Raw genomic sequence first — 22434 nt, forward strand, 5'->3', positions numbered from 1 at the left:
TATATATGAGGGCTTCCCAGGTGGTGCTAGTGGTAAAGAATCTGCTTGTCAATGCAGGAGACTTAAGAGGCGTGGATTTGATCCCTGGGTCAGGAAGACCCCCTGGAAGAGGGCATCGCAAACCACTCCAGTATTCTTACCTGGAGAATCCCATGGACAGAGGAGCCTGGTGGGCTACAGTCCATGGGGTCACAAAGAGTCAGACATGACTGAAGCCACTTAGCGTTTAGCATAGCATGAATCAAACACAACTTAGCAACTAAATAACAACAAATTATAAATACATGTTTTATACTTACAAAATAACTTTGATCATAGGTTTAATGAAAAGTCCATAAGCTTACTGTTCAGTATTTACCTGAGTGTTAGGTTATGCAAACATTTAAAATATATTCTTACAGAATAGCTTATTTGAAATCTCTACTCTGTACACATCAGAGTTTTGGATAGTTGAAAAGACAATAAAAGAAAAGTAATGCATTATATTAGGAGTTTTATAGTTAATAATGTTTATTATGTGCAAAAATTGTAATTTAAAAGAAAAAAGAATAACCTGGTAAAAACTGTCAAAAACTCTGTAAACTGCAAACAAAGTTTTTGCTATTTTAGAAATTTTGCTATGAAAATTAAAATTTAGGTAAAACATATTGGAAAGAAAGGCAATAAATTCATTTTCATAGTTTATTAATATACAAATAATATTTTGGATATTTGAATTTTCATTATGGTTACTGTACTTTTGTAGACAAATATATAATTATTGGCTATCTAAAAAAGCTCAAAAAGTAATTTGTGTAGCCTCAGGTAGTGTTCCCTTTTGCTTTTGAAATAACATCCACAGGATACATTTTTGGGCCTTCAGTGAAAATCACTTCAGTTCAGTTGTTCGGTCGTGTCCAACTCTTTGCAACCCCATGAATCACAGCATGCTAGGCCTCCCTGTCCATCACCAACATCTGGAGTTCACTCAAACTCATATCCATCGAGTCGGTGATGCCATCTAGCCATCTCATCCTCTGTCGTCCCCTTCTCCTCCTGCCCCCAATCCCTCCCAGCATCAGAGTCCTTTCCAATGAGTCAACTCTTTGCATGAGGTGGCCAAAGTATTGGAGTTTCAGCTTCAGCATCAGTCCTTCCAGTGAACACCCAGGACTGATCTCCTTTATTATTATTTTTTTGGAGTGTTTTTATTTTTTATTTTTTAACCTTACAGTATTGTATTGGTTTTGCCATATATCAACATGAATCCACCACAGGTATACAAGTGTTCCCCATCCTGAACCCTCCTCCCTCCTCCCTCCCCGTACCATCCCTCTGGGTCGTCCCAGTGCACCAGCCCCAAGCATCCAGTATCATGCATCGAACCTGGACTGGCGACTCGTTTCACAGAATGGACTGGTTGGATCTCCTTGCAGTCCAAGGGACTCTCAAGAGTCTTCTCCAACGCCGCAGTTCAAAAGCATCAATTCTTCGGTGCTCAGCTTTTTTCAAAGTCCAACTCTCACATCCATACATGACCACTGGAAAAACCATAGCCTTGACTAGACGGACCTTTGTTGGCAAAGTAATGTCTCTGCTTTTGAATATGCTATCTAGGTTGGTCATAACTTTCCTTCCAAGGAGTAAGTGTCTTAGTCATGTCAAACTCTTTGTGATCCCATGTAGCTTACCTGCCAGTCTCCTCTGTCCATGGAGTTCTCTAGGCCAGAATATGGGAGTGGGTAGCTATTCTCTTCTCCAGGGTATTTTCCCAACCCAGGAAATGAACCCAGGTCTCCCACATTGCAGGCAGATACTTTACTGTATGAGCCACTGGAGAAGCCCTTGTGATCTTTAGGGATGATTTTTTTTTCCTCTAATATATGGTCCAGAAACTGACATTCTTTCCCTCTAAACAATAATATCTTCCAAACCAAGTTATTTTACTCTGAACATAAACTGAATACTGTATGTACACCAGTGTATTGGTACAAATATTCATAGGAACTAAAGTAATGATAGGACAAAGATAGAACACTGTAGTATTATATACTTAGAAAATAAGGCACATTCACAAATAATATTTATAGCTATTTTATTGGCATTATATATGTTCTTAAATTCATACATTGTAGTATATTATTTCTTCTAGTGATCTAGTGATACCTTTCAATTAGGAACACTAATCAGAGCCCCAAATAATCTTCATATTTCCTGGATATAATTAGATGTCACAGGGTACAGATACATTCTCTTATTTTACCAGAATCCATCATAATTTTTTATCTCATTTGGCAACTCTTCTAAGAATGTGTTTCTGAGAAAATGGTAACTATGAAGTAAATATTTATGTGAATTAAGAATAGTTATATTTGATTATCAGTAACTCCTATTAAGACTAAGTAAACCCAATGTGAGCCAACAAATCTTCATTTGGAGAAACATTTGTTTTAATAGAAACATGCTATCCTGTGAACTTTGGTATGAAAACCCTAGACCCCAAAGAAAAATACCATTATAAAAATAAAAATATGGCTTGTTCTGGTGGTACTTTGTTATATATTCAAACTCTTGCAAAGAAAATTAAACTCAAAGGTAGAAAGACATGTAGAAAGAGATTAGTTCAATCAAGAATAAAATGAAAAATTTGAAATTCTCAAAAGATGCTATGGTATTAGATTACTAAGACACATTATTTACTGGGAAAATAGTAAGTTTTTTTCAAAAGCAGAAAGTGTGTTCTGATTTTGTTTCATCTCAAACAAAAATTGTGTAATTTATGCTTTGATATACTAAAACCATTTAAAATTTCTATTTCTATTGTATAAATGCAAAATGAGTGCCTTCTACTTAAGATAGGCATTTAAGCAAAAAGCAAAGGATTCTGAAACTTTTATTTACTGTACCAGAAAAAGCCTTAAGTTTAGATTTATTCATTAGTTCCTTCTTTCCTTTAACATGAATGTATTAAGCTCCCACACTCTATGCCAAGACTCCCTAGCTGGCAAAGAAGATGCAAAGATATATGATGAATACAATAAATATCTAACCTAAAGGATTTGATATTTAATTTTTTTAAAAGCAGGATATATAACCAAAAAGGAAAGAATACAATGCCCTGAATGCAATGCTGGAGATGAGATGTGGTATGGTTTGTTCTCAGGGGTGGATACTGATGATTAAGAAGTTTCCTCATGGAGAAAACTTGAAAAAAAAAATGTGGCTTAAGAGGCTGAGTAGAGCTTATTTAACAAGAAGATGTGCTTACATAATGTTACAGAGTCTAGGAAAAGCATGTGGTGAGAAGAGCTACAGTTTGGTGCTGATCAGAGAATTGCAGAACATGGGACCACCTTATAAAATAAGGTGTATTTTATGGTACCTTAAAAATCATGGTTTGTACAGACCATGCACTGATAGAGCTTGTTTTTTATTCTGATGTCAAATATCAGGCAAAAATTCAAATTCTGTGTCACAATTGCATACAACATAGAAACTGAAAATTGTGGAAGGATTTAAACCACTGTGTTATATGGGTAAATAGGCCATTTAGAAGATCACACTGGAAGCTGTTAAAAGACAGAAGGAATTTTATGGAAAGTCCTAGAAATAGATTTCAGCCAAGACAGTGTTACTGTTACTACAGTAACTACAAGTTAGTGTAACTACAAGTTAGTGTTACTACAACTGCAGTGATTCTTCATGCCTACATTTTAGTGTGTCCTATACATTCTAGGCACCGTGTCAATCAGTTTATATATTATCTAATTATAATGTGAAGGACAAACTTATGAAGACAGAATTTATATCTCTAGTTTTAGTCCAGATTCTTGGCAAAGCAACACCAAGAGGGGAACAAATGTGCAAGGTTTTTTTTTTGTTTGTTTGTTTTTTTCCTTCCTAGAAAAATGCCTATGATGGAGAAATGGGAAGAGATCCAGAGAAAGGGGAAAGTCTTCAGACCGTGATGTCGGACTAACTTAGAGTGAAGAGCAAAGGGTCTGAAGACTGGGTGGGAATGATCTAAATGGGTATGCATTCTAAAATAGTTATGCCAAGACTGTCAGCCAGTGTTTACATTTTACAGTTAGATATCTGCATATTTGTAGTTAATTGAAAGTGTAACATCAGGATCTAGAGTCTTTTCTTTTTTGCATATGACGTCCAGTTGTTTGAGCACAATTTATTGACAAAACTACCTTTGTTCCACTGTATTGACCTTGGTCCTTTGTCAGTGATCAGTTGACTATATTTTTTAAACTTTTTTTTTTTTGTATTGGGGTATCACTTATGCAGATGACACCATTTAATGGCAAAAAGCAAAGAGGAACTGAAGAGCTTCTTGATGGAAGTGAAAGAGGAGAGTGAAAAAGCTGGCTTAAAACTAAGCACTTAAAAAATTAAGATCATGGCATCTGATCCCATCACTTCATGGCAGATAGATAAGGAAACAGTGACAGACTTTATTTTTGGGGGCTCAAAAATCACTGAGGATGGTGACTGTAGTCTTGAAATTAAAAGACACATGCTCCTTGGAAGAAAAAGTATGACCAACCTAGACAGTGTATTAAAAAGCAGACATCACTTTGCCGACAAAGGTCTGTCTAGTCAAAACTATGGTTTTTCTAGTAGTCATGTACGGATGTGAGAGTTGGACCATAAAGAAGGCTGAGCACTGAAGAATTGATGCTTTAGAACTGCGATGTTGGAGAAGACTCTTGAGAGTCCCTTGGAAAGCAAGATCAAACCAGTCCATCCTAAAAAAAATCAACCCTGAATATTCATTGGAGGGAGTGATGCTGAAGCTGAAACTCCAATCATTTGGCCACTTGATGCAAAGAACTGAGTCACTGGAAAAGAACCTGGTTCTGGGAAAGATTGAAGGCAAGAGGAGAAGGGGACAATAGAGGATGAGATGGTTGGAGGGCGTTATGGACTCAATTGACATGAGTTTGAGTAAATGCCAGGAGTTGGTGATGGACAGGGAGGCCTGGCGTGCTGCAATTCATGGGGTCTCAAGGGGTCAGACATGACTGAGTGATTGAATTGAACTGAAATTTTTCTCTGCCAAACTTTCCTCCCATCCTGCCTGCCACAGAACATTGAGCAGAGTCCCATGTGCTATACAGTAGGTCCTTGCTTGTTATCTGCTTTAAATATGGCAGTGTGCATCACGTCCATCTCAAAACTCCCTAACTTTCCCTCCCCACCCACCACCGGCAACTGTAAGTTCATTCTCTAAGTCTGTAAGTCTCTTTCTGTTTTGTAAGTAAGTTTAATTGTATCATTTGAGTATCATACTGAGTTATATTCCATTGAACTATATGTCTGTTCTTTTATCAGTACTCTCACCACACTGCCTTGATGATGGTAGCTTCAAGATGGGTAGCATCAGTCCTCTAACTTTGTTCTTGTTCAATATTATTTTGGCTATTCTTGGTCTTTTGTCCCTATGTATAGCCTTTAAAATCAGTTTGTCAATATCCACACAGTTACTTGCTTAAATTTTGTTTGGAATTGCATTGAATCTGTAAATCAAATCAGGAATAACTGATATATCTTGATGATATTAGTTCTTCTTATTCATAAACATGGAATAAAGAGTACTCCTAAAGAGGTGTGACAGATTCCAGAGTCCACAGGATATGGAGTTGGTTGCACCTGGTAAGTGATTTGATTGGCTGAGGGACATTTTATTATCAATGTATTAATAGCCTAGGATTCTTGCTTAACATGAATTGGGTAATTGTGACAGAGATAGCTAATTCAGAAAAAAAAAAAAAAAACTGGTTTGAGGCATGGATCTTGAGAACATTTTTGGCCATGCTGATTTCAAAGGGCAGTATGGTGACTGACTGAAGGTTTGAAGGACACAGCTGTATGGATGAGTCGGAATTTTGGGTGAGTGGCCTGTCCAGAAATGTAAAATATGTATTATTAGAACATAGTTTATTGGTCCATCTGAAATCAGTGACGTACAAATGCAAAATGGCCTTATTTTGATCAAATTATTGCCTTTGACAAAGAAAAGTCATGGCCCCTCAGTTGTCAGCTGAAAGTTGACCTTGAGGTCACAGTGCGCTACGGAACAAAATCATTTTGCTGAACACCAATATCAGACGAGGCCATTCTGTGACTGTGATGGAGTGAGGCCCAAACAAGACCCCTCATGTGGTCATGAGCACAGATAAACGCAGCAACACTACCCAGACCACGTAAAAGAGGAAACAGTGCCTTCTCCAGGCTAACATGAAAGCCCACTTTTGTGCTGTCAATTCCGGCATTTGCTGTGCTCTGTAGGCTCTGCCTCCTAGTTAAATGCATTTGATACCGATCCCAGAACAGTTCACTCTGAATGCCATCATCCAATTTAGAGCAAAACAATGGTGTTCCTGCCAGATGATGTGTGTGCTGCTGGTACACACTGCAGCCTCCTGTTCCTTGGCATCTTTGCTAAAAAGTCCTGTTGTGTAGGGTTTCAAACATACACTTGAGTTACAGCAGCCTTCCCCTGGAGCCACAGAGAACTTCTTGGTAGGCCGAAATGCAGGAATGTCTGTGCTTTACTGATGCTTCACGTGTCTATTATAACATCACGTGTTCTGTTGTTGACTTCCTCTACTCAGATGGGCCGACAAGATTAGCTGAGCTGTTCTGTGAGAAGTAGGTATGGAATGTCAACTTTCCTTTCTTGCTGTCATCCCTGATAATTCTGTTTTTGGACATCCACATTTCTGAAGATGGAGCTCCCTTCTTTGATATTAATAGTGATGATAGAAAAAATGTACATTTTCACCATGTGGAGAAAGGAAGGGGATAAATACAATAGCACCGTGGCTTAACTCTTCTATCCAGTAGCTGTTAGCCATATGTGGCTATTTACATTTTAATTCATTAAAATGGGATAAAATTTAAAATTCAGTTTCTTAATCTTACTGGCTGCATATTAAAGGCTCAATAGCCATGAGTGGCTTGGTTGCTACTATCCTCTATGGCTCACATGCAGAACATTTCCATCAACAGCGAATTCTACTGGACAGACTGCCCTAGAGAAGGAGATGCATTCTGGTTGAATGGAATAGGAGAGCAGAGTGATTTCATTGGTGTATTCATTTTTTTTATTGCTTTGTAATGTTTTCCCTGGTGGCTCAGTGGTAAAGAATCCACCTGCCAATGCTAGAGGAGTGGGTTCGATCCCTAGGTCAGGAAGATCCCCTGGAGAAGGAAATGGCTACACACTTCTGTATTCTTGCCTGGGAAAACCATGGACATAGGAGCCTGGTTGGCTACAATTCATGGCATCAACAAACAGTTTAGACATGACTTAGCAACTAAACAACAATAACATTTTAGCAGTGTAGGAGCTTGGATAAACACACTTTATTAACCTACAGTTTCCAGGAACCAGAAGTATGGGCCTGGCTTAGCTGGAACCTCTCCTCAGGTCTCAGACTGAAATCAAGACATTGAACAAGCTGTGTTCTCATCTAGGGCTTGGGTCCTTTATCTGGCAAATTTAGGTGATTGGAAAACTTCAATTTCTTGCAGTTATGTGACTGAGGCTCTCAGTTTCTTCCCAGCTTCCAGTCAGGGACTCCTCCTAGATGTGCCTGTAGTTACTTGCCCTGTGCTTTCATAGACAGTTTGCAGCATAGCTGTTCCATTCTGCAGGGAAGTTCTTGTTGTTGGTCAATTGCTTAGTTGTGTCTGACTCTTTGCAACCCCGTGGACTTCAGCATATGAGGCTTCCCTGTCCTTCACGATCTCCAGGAGCTTGTTTAAACTCATGTCCATTGAATCAGTGATGCCATCCAACCACCTCGTCCTTTGTCATCCCCTTCTCCTCCTGCCTTCAATCTTTTCTAGCATCAGGGTCTTTTCTAATGAGTTGGCTCTTCACATCAGGTGGCCAAAGTATTAGAGCTTCAGCTTCAGCATCACTCCTTTCAATGAATATTCAGGACTGATTTCCTTTAGGATTGACTGGTTTGATCTCCTTGCAGTAGGAGTAACTTATCTGATTTTTTCTCTGTGAGAAGCCTTCAAGAGCTCACCTGATTAGGCCAGACCTACCCAGAATAATCTCCCCTTTCCCATATAAAACATAATTATGTGAATTATATCTCATAGTTATAAGTTCCACCCAAACTCACCATGGTTATGCAGGGTGTCTATTCTAGGAGGAAGGTACTGCCAGCCACAATTAATCTCTTTGTTCTCAAGTGGGTGTTTTGGCCCCAAGGCATTGCAACTTCTTCTTCAATGTAAAATAGTTGACACAGATTTGATTTAGATTTAGAACTAGTTTATCAGATTTGCAGTTAAAATGACTCTTCAACATTTCTTAAGGCATGAACATGGTTGAGATCAAGCAGAGAGATTGCTTAACACTGTAAGATCAAGGGGAGAGAAAAATTAATCCTGGAGGTCAGCAAATGTTTAAGGGATGGATGGAGGTCAAGGAATGAGGCAAGAATAGCCAAAGACTCCAAAGAAAAGTAGAGACGGTGTTCCTCTCTTAGGTCAGGAAAGCTAAAGGAATAATAAGTGTTAAGATAAAACAAGCAAAACATTTCACAACACAGTCACATGCATTTTAGGGAGACTCATTGCATTCATCATTGAGTTCAGTAGTGGCAAGTGGAGCAGAATCATGGTGGCAAGATACTTTAGACAAGAGTAAGGGGAAATTATATACCATGTCTGTTTGAATGAGGATGTTATACGAGACATAGTGAATGAAGTCAACATATGTTAATTTGCATTGTGTTTTTTGTGCTTATTTATTTCTAATATAGAAAGAGGAGGTTATATACTTGTAGGCATTAGGGGAAAAAAAAAAACAGGGAAATAAACAAAAAGTTTAAAATTCCATGATACACAAAGGCTACTTGATAGACTAGGAATCTGTAAGAGAAGAAAAAAGATAGTTCTTGGGAGAAATACTTTCCCTTCTTTTTTTAAAGGTTGTTTTCCTGGCCTAATAAGTAAATTGACATAGGAGAGATTAAGAGAAGAAAAACAAGTCTAAGTGTGTATAAATGGGAGCTCATAAAATAAGGGACTCAAAGAAATGACCAAAGAAGGCAGCTTTTATGCCTTTAGATGATAAAAAAAATAAATAAATAAAGGTGTCAAGAATTGACAAGACAAAGACATTTGGACTGGGAGTAGTAAATTAGTGAAGAAGTAACCTAATTTGTTTATACAGCTTTCATGGCCCTGAATTCATAGTTTCTTGTGATAAGGATGCCTTCTACTCTCCAGGTGCAAGGAAGGTACCCTTAACATGGGCAGCTTATTTCCTGCTTTCAGAGGCACAAGGAAGAGTCAGAAGATCCTTTTTGCATTGGCTATTTCTTAAGTACCTTTAATTTAAAATTACTAATATACCAAAGTGATATGTTTGGGGATGACATATTTTGTTTTCTCGCAATAGAATGAAGGATAAATGTATAAGCAAAACTAATCCAGGGATACTTCAGAAGACAAACTTGGGTATAGAAATATAAATAGATATATTCATATAAATAGATACATTGTATAGTAAATGCTTTTAATTTTCTAAATGGAACAAATACAAAGAGCAATGTTATTTGTTGGGAGTAAGAGTTATGGTCATTGAGTATGAAACTTCATTAACCTGATAAGGATTGGAAAATATATTGAAGTCACGAAATGATCATAGCTAAAAAAGAAAAAAAAAAAGGAATGCCATATGAGACTGAGGCACAGTTGAAGTGGGGGTTAATATATTTTATTGGCATCGGTTTTCACAATTCTACGACTTTCCACAGCAAAAGTTTATCACAGTTTATATATTAAAACATGAGTTCAATTGTAGCATTGAGAGAGGGTTTGCACTCTCCTTATTTACATAGGATTAAAGAAAGTTGGATTGTGGTGAAAGGTAGCTGATTTGAAATAGGAAGAACAAAGCAGAGGAAAAAGAAAGGCAAGGCCAGGACAGGTAAATGGAGAGAAAACACCAAGTTAGAAAGACTGTGTTTAGAAAGAGTTAGAAACATTGGGCAAAAGTTGGATGGCAAGATGTCAAAGATAAAGATACTATTTAATGTTGTTAGAGCAGTTGTTATTTTATATAAATAGTTTTGTTTATTGCCCGTGTAATCCTTAACAAGTTTGTTTTTAATTTTAATTAAATAACAGTTTAGCTTTTTCCCAATATGCCTGGAAAACCTGAAGAATTACTAGAATTCATTAGCATTTTCCCAAAAGAACTGAGATAATGTGCAGTTATCTATTTCAGTGTGGCCTTAAATGTGCAGAAGCAATGAGACAAAACATGCAAAGATAATAGTGTTCCTTTGCCAAATAAATAGTAAAGAATGTGAAAAAATGGCAATTCTTGATACCACAAAGTGTCATTGGGGAGGAGGCACTCAGGTCTATGCCGTCAGTTTCTTTTACCAGTTGTCGGTCTGGAACCACTCTGTGAAAGGTGAAGGCTGACAGCTTGAGTAAATTATTGTGCTTCTAAAATCACTAAATGCTGTCTTCCTTTTTAGAGAGCAAAATATACCACCCCAAAATATGCCACCTTGAAGTATTGATCACTTTGAATTAAAGGTACTTAAGTAACAACAGGTACATGAAGACACCCTGATCCTTCTTTTTCCCCCTGAAAGCAGGACATCAATCTCCCACATGAAGCTACCCTGCCTGCCCCAGGAGGATAAATGACATCCTCCTTGTGGACGGAGATAGGAAACTCAGGGCCAAGGAAGCTGAATGGACACCTCTTGTTACTTCTTCACTAATCTCTCATCCCACATCCAACCCCCCTTTTTTGTCAACTCTTCTTTATTTAATTGTATGTTTGGCTGCACTGCACTTCCCTGGTGGTTCAGACGGTAAAGCGTCTGTCTACAATGAGGGAGACCTGGGTTCGATCCCTGAGTCAGGAAGATTCCGTGGAGAAGGAAATGGCAACCCACTCCAGTACTCTTGCCTGGAAAATCCCATGGACGGAGGAGCTTGGTGCAGGCTACTGTCCATGGGTCGCAAAAAGTCGGGCACAACTGACCGACTTCACTTTCACTTTCACTTTTGGCTGCACTGGGTCTTCGTTGCTGTGGATGTGCTCTCTGTAGTTGGGGTGAGCAGGAGCTGCCCTCCAGTTGCGATGCGTGAGCTTCTGTGAGGGTGGCTACTCTTGTTGCACAGCACAGGCTCTAGATCGCAGGGTCGGTAGTTCTGGTGCATGGGGCTTAGTTGCCCACAAGCATCTGGGATCTCCTGGACTATGGACTGAACCTGTCTCCCCTGCCTTGGCAGGTGGATTCTTAACCAGTTGGACCGCTGGGGATGTCCCATTTTGTCATTTCTTCACAAATGTATTTTTTACATGTTGAAGAGGTATAAATGGAGAGGAGATGGCCGCCCACTCCAGTATTCCTGCCCGGAGAATCCCCATGGACAGAAGACCCTGGTGGACTACAGTCCATGGGGTTACAAAGAGTTGGACACAACTGAAGTGATTTAGCAAGAGGAATAACATCTGCCTGCTTTGGTCAATCCTTTGAGTTTCATACTTTATGAGCTCCTATTCCTGAAAAATTAAAAGTTTTTTTTCCTGTTAATCTGTTTTATGTCAATTTAGTTATTAGGCCCAAAAACCTAGAAGGGAAGGGAAGCTCAGCATTCTATACAATTAATGTCTCTCAAATTTTATAAATTTTTATTCTATTTAGGATGATTATTACTGTTTTAGTGAAAGCTCATAAAAATAGTTTATTTATAAATTAGACATTACAGTTGAAAGAAGCTGTTAAAAATAAATTCTGAACCTGAATGGACAGTATCACATTGAGAAAACCTATTAATCCATTGTCTTAAGAGATACTTTTATGGAAATTTCTAATGAAAAGCAAAACAACCACATTTTATCTTGACTATGCTGCTGCTGCTAAGTCACTTCAGTCGTGTCCGACTCTGTGCTACCCCATAGATGGCAGCCCACCGGGCTCCCCTGTCCCTGGGATTCTCCAAGCAAGAACACTGGAGTGGGTTGCCATTGCCTTCTCAATGCATGAAAGTGAAAAGTGAAAGTGAAGTCACTCAGTCGTGTCCGACTCTTAGCGACCCCATGGACTGCAGCCTACCAGGCTTCTCCATCCATGGGATTTTCCAGGCAAGAGTACTGGAGTGGGGTGCCATTCTTGACTATGGAGCCTCATAAATGATAGTTATTTTGTATTTCAGTGAACAGGTGTTAGAGGACAACACCAACAAAGAAATTAAATGTAAGAAAACAAAAATAATCTGCTGTCTGGAATAGTGTAAGAGTCTATTTCTTATATGAAAAGGAAGACATTCTTATTCAAAAGCACATTAGTTTAATTACACATGTATGTCTTTAAGCTTATGTCACCAATTTTAGAATATAAGATAATTTTTTCAATGTCTCCTATTTTATAAACACAACAATTATTCAAAGTGAAATCCAAATGACAGATTTGAGTTTCATTCAGTGGAATGTATGGTGTTGTATTTTAGGATATGCAAACACACACATATATACAAGCACACATATATGCTTATATATATATACACATATATATGGGGCTTTCCTGGTTGCTCAGATGGTAAAGAATCTGCCTGCCATGTGGGAGACCTGGATTTAATCCCTGGGTTGGGATGATACCATGGAAAAGGGAATGGCTACCCACTCCAGTATTCTTGCCTAGAGAGCTCTATGGACAGAGGAGCCTGGCAGGCTATAGTCCATGGGATCACAGAGTCAGACACAACTGAGCAACTAACACACACACATATACACACATATGTATGTGTATATGTATGTATATATGTATATGTATATTCCTTCTTTCCTACATTTATTTGGAAATAAAAGAAAAAATTTCAAGTTTGGAATTAACACAGTAAAAACTGAAATATATCTGACACCAGATTCCATTTTGTAATACAGTTGTTGCTAAAGAACTTTTGCTTAAACAAATTCTAATATGTTTTAATTTATTTTCTTAGAATGGCTTTTTAATATTGTGATTTATAATAAGTGCATACCTGTTTCTTTTCCCTGTGTCTGACACCTACGTTATGTTACTATCACTGTCACTGTTTCCATTGTGACAGAATTTCTTTTTAAATAAAGTGACAGACTTTATTTTTGGGGGGCTCCAAAATCACTGCAGATGGTGACTGCAGCCATGAAATTAAAAGACGCTTGTTTCTTGGAAGAAAATCTATGACCAAACTAGAAAACATATTAAAAAGCAGAGACGTTATTTTGCCAACAAATGTCCATCTAGTCAAAGCAATGGTCTTTCTGATAGTCATGTATGGATGTGAGAATTGGACTGTAAAGAAAGCTGATGCTTTTGAACTGTGGTGTTGGAAAAGAGTCTTGACAGTCCCTTGGACAGCAAGGAGATCCAACCAGTCAGTCCTTAAGGAAATTAGTCCTGAATATTCACTGGAAGGACTGATGCTGAAGCTGAAACTCCAATACTTTGGTCACCTGATGTGAAGAACTGACTCCTTGGGAAAGACCCTGATGCTGGGAAAGATTGAGGGCAGGAGGAGAAGGGGACGACAGAGGATGAGATGGTTGGATGGCATCACCTACTCAATGGACATGAGTTTGAGCAAGCTCCAGGAGTTGGTGATGGATAGGGAAGCCTGGGCACCCCACTCCAGTACTCTTGTCTGGAAAATCCCAGGGACAGAGGAGCCTGGTAGGCTGCAGTTAATGGGATCGCTAAGAGTCGTTCACGACTGAACGACTTCACTTTCACTTTTTACTTTCATGCATTGGAGAAGGAAATGGCAACCCACTCCAGTGTTCTTGCCTGGAGAATCCCAGGGATGGGGGAGCCTGGTGGGCTGACGTCTATTGGGTTGCACAGAGTTGGACACGACTGAAGCGACTTAGCAGCAGCAGCAGCAGCAGCAGGGAAGCCTGGTGTGCTTCAATCCACGGGTTCGCAAAGAGCTAGACATTACTGAGCGACTGAACTGAACTGATATTATGTTAATGAGGTAACTTTTGGATCCCACCTAAAGATGAGGCTGTTTGCCAGCAGAACCAACTAGGTAATTAATTAACTAAATAATTAGCTTTCAATCATACCCCCTGTATTCTGAGATAGGGAGGGCAGCAAGAGGTTGTATCAATTACCAATGGCCAATGAATTAACCAGTCATATCTATGTAATGAAATTTGCATAAAAACTCAAAAGGACGGGATTTTTTTGGAGAGCTTCCTGGTTAATCATGTGGAGATGTTGGAAGAGTGGCACACCTGGATGTCATGGATGTTCTTCACTTTCCATACTTTATTCACTGTGCATCTTTTGCCATCAACTGTTCCTGAGTTACATACTTTTATATAAATGGGTATTTAGTAAGTGAAATGTTTTTCTGAGTTGTCAGTTGCAAATTGTTGTTGTTCAGTTGCTAAGTTGTGTCTGACTCTTTGTGATCCCATGGACTGCAGCATGCCAGGCTTCCCTGTCCTTCACTGTCTCCCAAAGTTTGCTCAAACTCATGTCCATTGAGTCAGTGATGTCATTCAACCATCTCATCCTCTGTTGCCCACTTCTCTTCCTGCCTTCAATCTTCCCAACATCAGGGTCTTTTCCAGTGAGTTGGCCCTTGGCATCAAGTGGCCAAAGCATTGGAGCTTCAGTTTCAGCATCAGGATTTTCATAGCTTTTCTTCCAAGGAGCAAGTGTGTTTTAGTTTACTGGCTGCAGTCACCGTCCACAGTGATTTTAGAGCCCAAATAATATAAAATCTTCCAGTTTCCCTTTTCAGTTCAGTTCAGTTCAATCTCTCAGTCGTGTCTGACTTTTTGCAACCCCATGAATTGCAGCACACGAGGCCTCCTTGTCCATCACCAACTTCGGGAGTTCACCTAAACTCATGTCCATCAAGTCGGTGATGTCATCCAGCCATCTCATCCTCTGTCGTCCCCTTCTCCTCCTGCCCCCAATCCCTCCCAGCATCAGAGTCTTTTCCAATGAGTCAACTCTTCCCTTTTATCCCCATCTATTTGCCACAAAGTGATGGGACTGGATGCCATGGTCTTAGTTGTTTGAATGTTGAATTTTAAGCCCACTCTTTCACTCTCCTCTATCCAAATTAATGAAACCCAAAGAGGAGACCTTAGGAAAGTCTAATAAATAGCCTGATCAGCCAGAAGTACAGGTAACAGCTCAGGCTTGTTACCAGCATCTGAAATGTGAGAAGGGCAGTTCTGAAGGAAGGAATCTATAACCTGTGGAATATGAAACTGTTACCATATAGAGTCAGAATTGAGTCAGGGTTCTAAGTTTCATTTGTTGGCGTCAGGGGAACTATTCCCTCACATTGGAAATTGGGTCCAATAACCTGATTTAACACTTCGTTATGAAGTGACTAAACTAATAAGAAATTAATGTATGCAAAATAAAAAAAATGTATAAAAGTTTAAATATTTAATTGCCTTATCTTAAATCTGTAGTTCAATATAAGACATTTATTTTTATCCATTCTTGTTTTGTTGGTCTACCATAAAAGGAATTATCAAGCTTATCCTTATATTACAATTTTTAGACAGATTCTTCTGGGTCTCCTCTGAAAAATGAAAATTTTTTCTCACATCTCAACTCCCTTCATCTCAGTACCAAATAATTCATGCAAATCCTTTTACTACTTGTCATTGACTTTAAATATGATACCCAAATCTCCATTTCTTGATAAAATCAATTTTTGAAAATCGTAGCTACTCTAGATAAGGAAAACAGTACCTCTCGATTGCTTCTTTACACTTATTGCTTCCAATTCTGTCATTTGTATGTCATTATTATAGAAATTTCATGTATACAATATCATGAGTCAACATCTCTGAACATTGCAGAGTTATCACCTCCACGTGTCTTATTAACACACATCGTCATTACATTGACTCCTTCCTTGCATTTTGTCTCTCCTGAACACCATCCCTTCTGGTTTATCTTTGTTTTTACTTTGACCATTTTGTTCATTTGTTTGATTAAATTAGCCAAGTGTTTAGTTTTCTCCATTTGACTCATTTCACTTACCTTGCACGTCTGTCCATGTTGTGTAATTTCATTGATTTTTTTTTTTTTTTGGTCTACTTCATTTATTTCTGCTCTAATATTATATTTATTTCCATCTGTTAATTTTGGACTTTGTTCTTTTTCTAGTTTTTTTAGGTGTAAAGTTAGATTGCGTGCTTGAGCTTTCTCTTGTGTCTTGAGGTGAGCTGGGTGTTTGAGGGCTTGCCTCTCCTCTCTGGGGTCTAAGGGCTGTGGGGCATGAACAGGGAGCCCAAGTCACTTGCTCCTCAGGAAAAAATAACTGTACCTTTGTGGTCCTTCCCATTATGGGTCACCAGTACTGGGGTGTGGGTTTGTCCTTATAAGATTATATCTGCATCTCCTACTTATCTTGATGCTGTTCTTTTACCCCTTTTTTGGTGGAGACTGTTCCTCTATTTTTCATAATTTCAGAAGAAATTACTCTATGTCTAGTTGTAGATTTGTTGTGCCCATGGGAAGAGTTGAGTTCAGAATCTTCCTCCTTCATCTTCTTGAACCTTAGGCTGTATCCTTACTCCTAAATGCATAAAGTTTAAATTTTGAAAATATGTCTTTTGTACTATAGCCCATGCTTCTGTGATGTCTGTTGGTTGAACAAAAGTGTAAAGTCTGTTGGTAATTCAGAATACTATTGACAGTAGATCCAGATTGATTTGACCCATACAGAAAATGAGTTATCATATCACAAGCATGTGTTTCAATGGAAAAACAAATCTCATACAGAATGAAATGATCTTTGAGCATAGGACACTTTTATCTGTCAGTGCAACAAAAGAAATTCAGTCATCACACTGTATTCGACACAAGACTCTGACATCAGTCAATCTAATCTACCCTTTAATACAACAGAAACGAAATAAAATAGCTGCTGAACAAATATTTGTAAGCTAACATTAAACATTATAGAAGGAAAGTGTCACAGTGATGTGAGAGCCTTTAAGGTGTAGTGGTTTGTGATTCAAGGCAAGAGTGTTAAAAAAACAGAGTGACCTTTACATTTATTCTGCATTGCAGCACAATGAGTTACTGGGGGGAGAGGGAGGCAGTCCCATTCTGTCAGAGGGAGGCTCTGTATCAAGCTTAACTTTCTATAGGAGCAGAAATTTCTTTTCACTTTGTAAAATGGAATTCCAATTTTCCACGAGCTTCATATTTTCATCTGTTAGACAACTGGTTTTCTCAGAGAATTATTATAAGTAGTTATTATTCAATGGAGAAGGCAATGGCAACCTATTTCAGTACTTTTGCCTGGAGAATCCCATGGATGGAGGAACCTGGTAGGCTGCAGTCCATGGGGTCGCAAAGAGGTGGACATGACTGAAGCAACTTAGCAACAGCAGTTATTATTCAAACCCAGTAGCACTTGGCCTACTGTTTTGCTGTTAAAGTTGTTCTCAGGCTATAAAGCAATAGAGAGGGATGTGATCTGAGTACTGATGTCCCTCTTCTCCCCAGCATTCACATGTTGAAATCCTCACAAACACACGCAGTGGGATGGTGTTAGGCGAGGGAGCCTTTGGGAAGTAATGGGTGATAGGGGTGGAACCCTCACAGGTGGAATTAGTGCCCTTATACAGTAAATCCCACGGTGCCCCCACACTCCTCGCACCCTGTGAGAACACAGTGAGAAGCTGGCTGTCTGCCCTTCAGCAGAGGGCTCTCACCAGGACCCTACCTTACTGGCACCCTTATCTTGGACTTCCAGCCTCCAGAATTGAGATGAATAAATTTCTGTTGTTTCTAAACTATGTAGTCCGTAGTATTTCTTTATAGCAGTTTGAATAGACTAAGACAGAGTGAAGGTCTTTCCTTAGAAAGCATACTCCTATCTGTCCAAAAGGGCTGGTTCTGAGAGAACTCTCCACAGAAGCAGTCAGTGTCCTTTTCTTGCTTCCCCGGGTTGAATGTGTCCTCTCACAGCCTGTCCTGTTTATGCATGGTGTGTCACATTGTGGAAGATATCCCAGGATCTGGTATGCTGTGCAGTGGAGATACACAGTAAACCTCTGACCTGGTACTCTGCAGCTGGACTGCTGGCTGTGAATTCTGGCTACACCACTTAACCAAGTTTCTTTTTTTTTTCAATTTGAGAAAAATTGCTTGACAATGTTGTGTTGCTTTCTGCCATAGTGATATAGCCACTATAGAGAACAATATAGAGATTCCTTTGAAAACTAGGAATAAAACTACCATATGACCCAGCAGTCCCACAACTGGGCATTTACCCTGAGGAAACCATAATTTTAAAAGTCACTTGCACCCAAATGTTTATTGCAGCATTAGTTGCAATAGTTAGGACATGGAGGCAACCTAGATGTCTGTCAACAGATGAATGGATAAAGGTGTGGTACATGTATGCAATGGAATATTACTCAGCTGAGTTTAACTTTGCCAAGCTTCAAGCCTCTCATCTCGTAATTGAGATTGATAATAAACCTCTCATTTTGTAATTGATAATGATAATAAACATACTTCCTAGGACTGGTCTAATGATTAAATAGGTTAATAGTTTTAACGCAGATGCATATGGCGACTGCAGCCATAAAATTAAAAGACACTTGTTCTTAGAAGAAAAGTTATGACCAACCTAGACAGCATATTAAAAAGCAGAGACATTACTTTGCCAACAAAGGTCTGTCTAGTCAAAGCTTTGGTTTTTCCAGTGGTCATGTATGGATGTGAGAGTTGGAGTATAAAGAAGGTTGAACTCTGAAGAACTGATGCTTTTGAACTGTGCTGTTAGGGAAGACTCTTGAGAATCCCTTGGACTGCAAGGAGATCCAACAAGTCCATCCTGAAGTCCTGACTATTCATCGGAAGGACTGATGCTGAAGCTGAAACTCCAAAACTTTGCATCCACCTCATGCGAAGAACTGACTCCTTGGAAAAGACCCTGATGCTGGGAAAGATTGAAGGCAGGAGAAGAAGGGAACGACAGAGGATGAGATGATTGGGTGGCATCACCTACTCAGTGGACAGGAGTTTGAGTACACTCTGGGAGTTGCTGATGGACAGGGAGGCCTGGCGTGCTGCAGTCCATGGGGTCACAAAGAGTTGAACACGACTAAGCCACTGAACTGAACTGATAATGTGGTTATTATAATAGTTATCAGTTTTATGAAAAATTTGTATGATTAATCGCTGTGCCTTTTTTCTTTTTTTATTGGAGTATAGTTGCTTTACGATGTTCAGTCTGTTTCTACTGTACAACAAAATTGAACCAGCTATATGTGTACATATGTCCCCTCCTTCTTGAACCTCTCTTCCACCTGACCTGTCCCTAGGTCATTTATGCTTCGTAATATTATTGTATCAGTAGTTGGTCCTTTATTATTTGAACAATTGTTTAAATTTTTTGATTATTTTTCCTGGAATTTTTCAATGATTTTTTTCCCTGTTGATCAAAACAACATATTATAGTTATACTCATCAGGACTGTTTGTCTATCTCAGATCAATATATAAAGATAGCACTCACTTGGTTTCTTCTGAAGGGCACTGAATAATATTTGGGGTTTCATTAATGGGATCATACATACATTACTCTCAGACAGCCTAATAAGATTTATGAAGTAAAAAACTATATGTCACATTTGTTTATTTACTCCCTTTTGCATAAAACAGATGGATGTTATGCGTTGGTTACATTTTAAAATTTAAGTTTCTCTGGTTTCTTAAGAAAAGGAGTGTTAAAATCTAGTAGCTCAATGTGTTTCTGGCTTTTCCCAATCAATTCATTGGCAACTAGAATTTAAATTGTAGTGTAATTTTTCTCTAAGTCAGTGTTTATTCTTTTCAGGCTTAAAAGTCAACATTTTTCTTTAAAATAGTTATAGCTTATTTCACTTTATGAATTTTTGCTTATAATATTTAAATATCATAGGCACTTTTGAAAATATACATAATGACACTAATATTAATAAGGATTCAATATTATCAATTAAAAATAGACTAAGATACCAAATAACATTTTGGTGAAGTTCATTTCTGTCTTATTCATTAATGTTGATAAGCCATGTGAACACTCCATTGGACGTGCAATCTTGGTCTTGTATCAACTTGTATTTTAACCTGAGTAATTTATTTCAGTTAATTAAGAAAGTTTTTACAATCATTTATAAAGATTAAATTTCATTGCCTTGCAGGTGAATTTCCATAATCTTTTGTTATATATGTAGGCAGTTTTCCTAAACTTCATTTAGAAACCATCAGATCAGATCAGATCAGTCTCTCAGTCGTGTCCAACTCTTTGCGACCCCATGAATCGCAGCATGCCAGGCCTCCCTGTCCATCACCAACTCCCGGAGTTCACTGAGACTCACGTCCATCGAGTCAGTGATGCCATCCAGCCATCTCATCCTCTGTCGTCCCCTTCTCCTCCTGCCCCCAATCCCTCCCAGCATCAGAGTCTTTTCCAATGAGTCAACTCTTCGCATGAGGTGGCCAAAGTCCTGGAGTTTCAGCTTTAGCATCATTCCTTCCAAAGAAATCCTAGGGCTGATCTCCTTCAGAATGGACTGGTTGGATCTCCTTGCAGTCCAAGGGACTCTCAAGGGTCTTCTCCAACACCACAGTTCAAAAGCATCAATTCTTTGGTGCTCAACCTTCTTCACAGTCCACTTCTCACATCCATACATGACCACAGGAAAAACCATAGCCTTGACTAGACGGACCTTTGTTGGCAAAGTAATGTCTCTGCTTTTGAATATGCTATCTAGGTTGGTCATAACTTTCCTTCCAAGGAGTAAGCATCTTTTAATTTCATGGCTGCAATCACCATCTGCAGCGATTTTGGAGCCCAGAAAAATAAAGTCTGACACTGTTTCCACTGTTTCTCCATCTATTTCCCATGAAGTGGTGGGACCGGATGCCATGATCTTTGTTTTCTGAATGTTGAGCTTTAAGCCAACTTTTTCACTCTCCACTTTCACTTTCATCAAGAGGCTTTTTAGTTCCTCTTCACTTTCTGCCATAAGGGTGGTGTCATCTGCATCTCTGAGGTGATTGATATTTCTCCCGGTAATCTTGATTCCAGCTTGTGTTTCTTCCAGTCCAGGGTTTCTCATGATGTACTCTGCATATAAGTTAAATAAACAGGGTGACAATATACAGCCTTAACGAACTCCTTTTCCTATTGGGAACCAGTCTGTTGTTCCATGTCCAGTTCTAACTGTTGCTTCCTGACCTGCATACAAATTTCTCAAGAGGCAGGTCAGGTGGTCTGGTGTTCCCATCTCTCTCAGAATTTTCCACAGTTTATTGTGATCCACACAGTCAAAGGCTTTGGCATAGTCCATAAAGCAGAAATAGATGTTTTCTGGAACTCTCTTGCTTTTTCCATGATCCAGCGGATGTTGGCAATTTGATCTCTGGTTCCTCTGCCTTTTCCAAAACCAGCTTGAACAACAGGAAGTTCACGGTTCACATATTGCTGAAGCCTGGCTTGGATAATTTTGAACATTACTTTACTAGAAACCATACACGTTGTCATAACAGGAAGGTCAACAGATTACATTTCAGTGATCAGATCAATACATCTGTTAATTAAATGATGTTTATTTAGCTTAGCAATGAACATATAGAATTATTCAGAACATCTAAAGAGAATAGGGAAAAATGTTAAGTAATCAGCCCTAGCTTAGAAGACTTCCCTGTGTTTATTTATCTTCCTGGGTTTATTCAATGTATTTTTTTTTTCTTTTTTTGCACAGAGTGAGTCTTGTTGAACATAAGGAGAAAAATCCAAGTTCCTCACTCATCCTATATAAGCCTCACTTTCCATGGATACTCACAGATACATACAATAGTAAAAAAAAAAAAGTATTCAATTGAATATGAGTTATTAATATAACACTTAAAACTTACTGTGATATATCTCTCTCTACCACAATTACTACCTGGTTTTGAGACTCTTCATTGCCATTGTAAAATTCATCCTCATCTTTTACTAAATATATTATTTTCAAAATTAGAATTTGCTGCTGTTAAACATTACATGTTTCATATAATACATACATGAATAATAATAAAAATATTCATTAATCTTATTCACTTTGAGAAATAATGCATGATAACAACCACCTGTCTTTCAGCATCAAGATATTTTAATATTTCCCTGATTGTCCACTTTTATGCATATTTTCTGTATAAATTTTAACTAAAAAGTAGGTACCTTAGTTTTATGTTTAGTGAATATCGGTATCCTTAATAGTCTGTAATAGTTATCAAATCTTTATTTATTCATCAATATTTTTCAGTCTTTGTAACAGCTTTAGATTGTTGTAAACATTTATTTCAATTTCTTCTCAAATTTTGCCTGTTTCTATACATTTGCGTTTTGCATGTTCATAAAACTTCCTTGACAG

General features: G+C 38.5%; 1 long non-coding RNA gene across 6 annotated transcripts in view; it reads left to right on the forward strand.

Moving 5' to 3' along the window:
• LOC147356979 (uncharacterized) overlaps window positions 1-22434 on the forward strand; it is a 383508-nt gene that overhangs the window by 44332 nt on the left and 316742 nt on the right. The window contains exons 2-3 of one of the 6 annotated variants that reach the window (XR_015143698.1): window positions 3884-4010; window positions 4276-7095. The exons of the other annotated variants lie outside the window; for them this stretch is intronic. This is a non-coding gene — a long non-coding RNA (uncharacterized LOC147356979). Of the gene's footprint in view, window positions 1-3883; window positions 4011-4275; window positions 7096-22434 lie in introns of those variants that run through there. 6 annotated transcript variants of the gene reach the window in all.

This window comes from Bos grunniens, chromosome 16 (assembly GCF_055505025.1).
Source record: "Bos grunniens cultivar Pamir isolate PY7600 chromosome 16, Bosgru_T2T1.0, whole genome shotgun sequence".
Classification (NCBI taxonomy): Eukaryota; Metazoa; Chordata; class Mammalia; order Artiodactyla; family Bovidae; genus Bos; species Bos grunniens.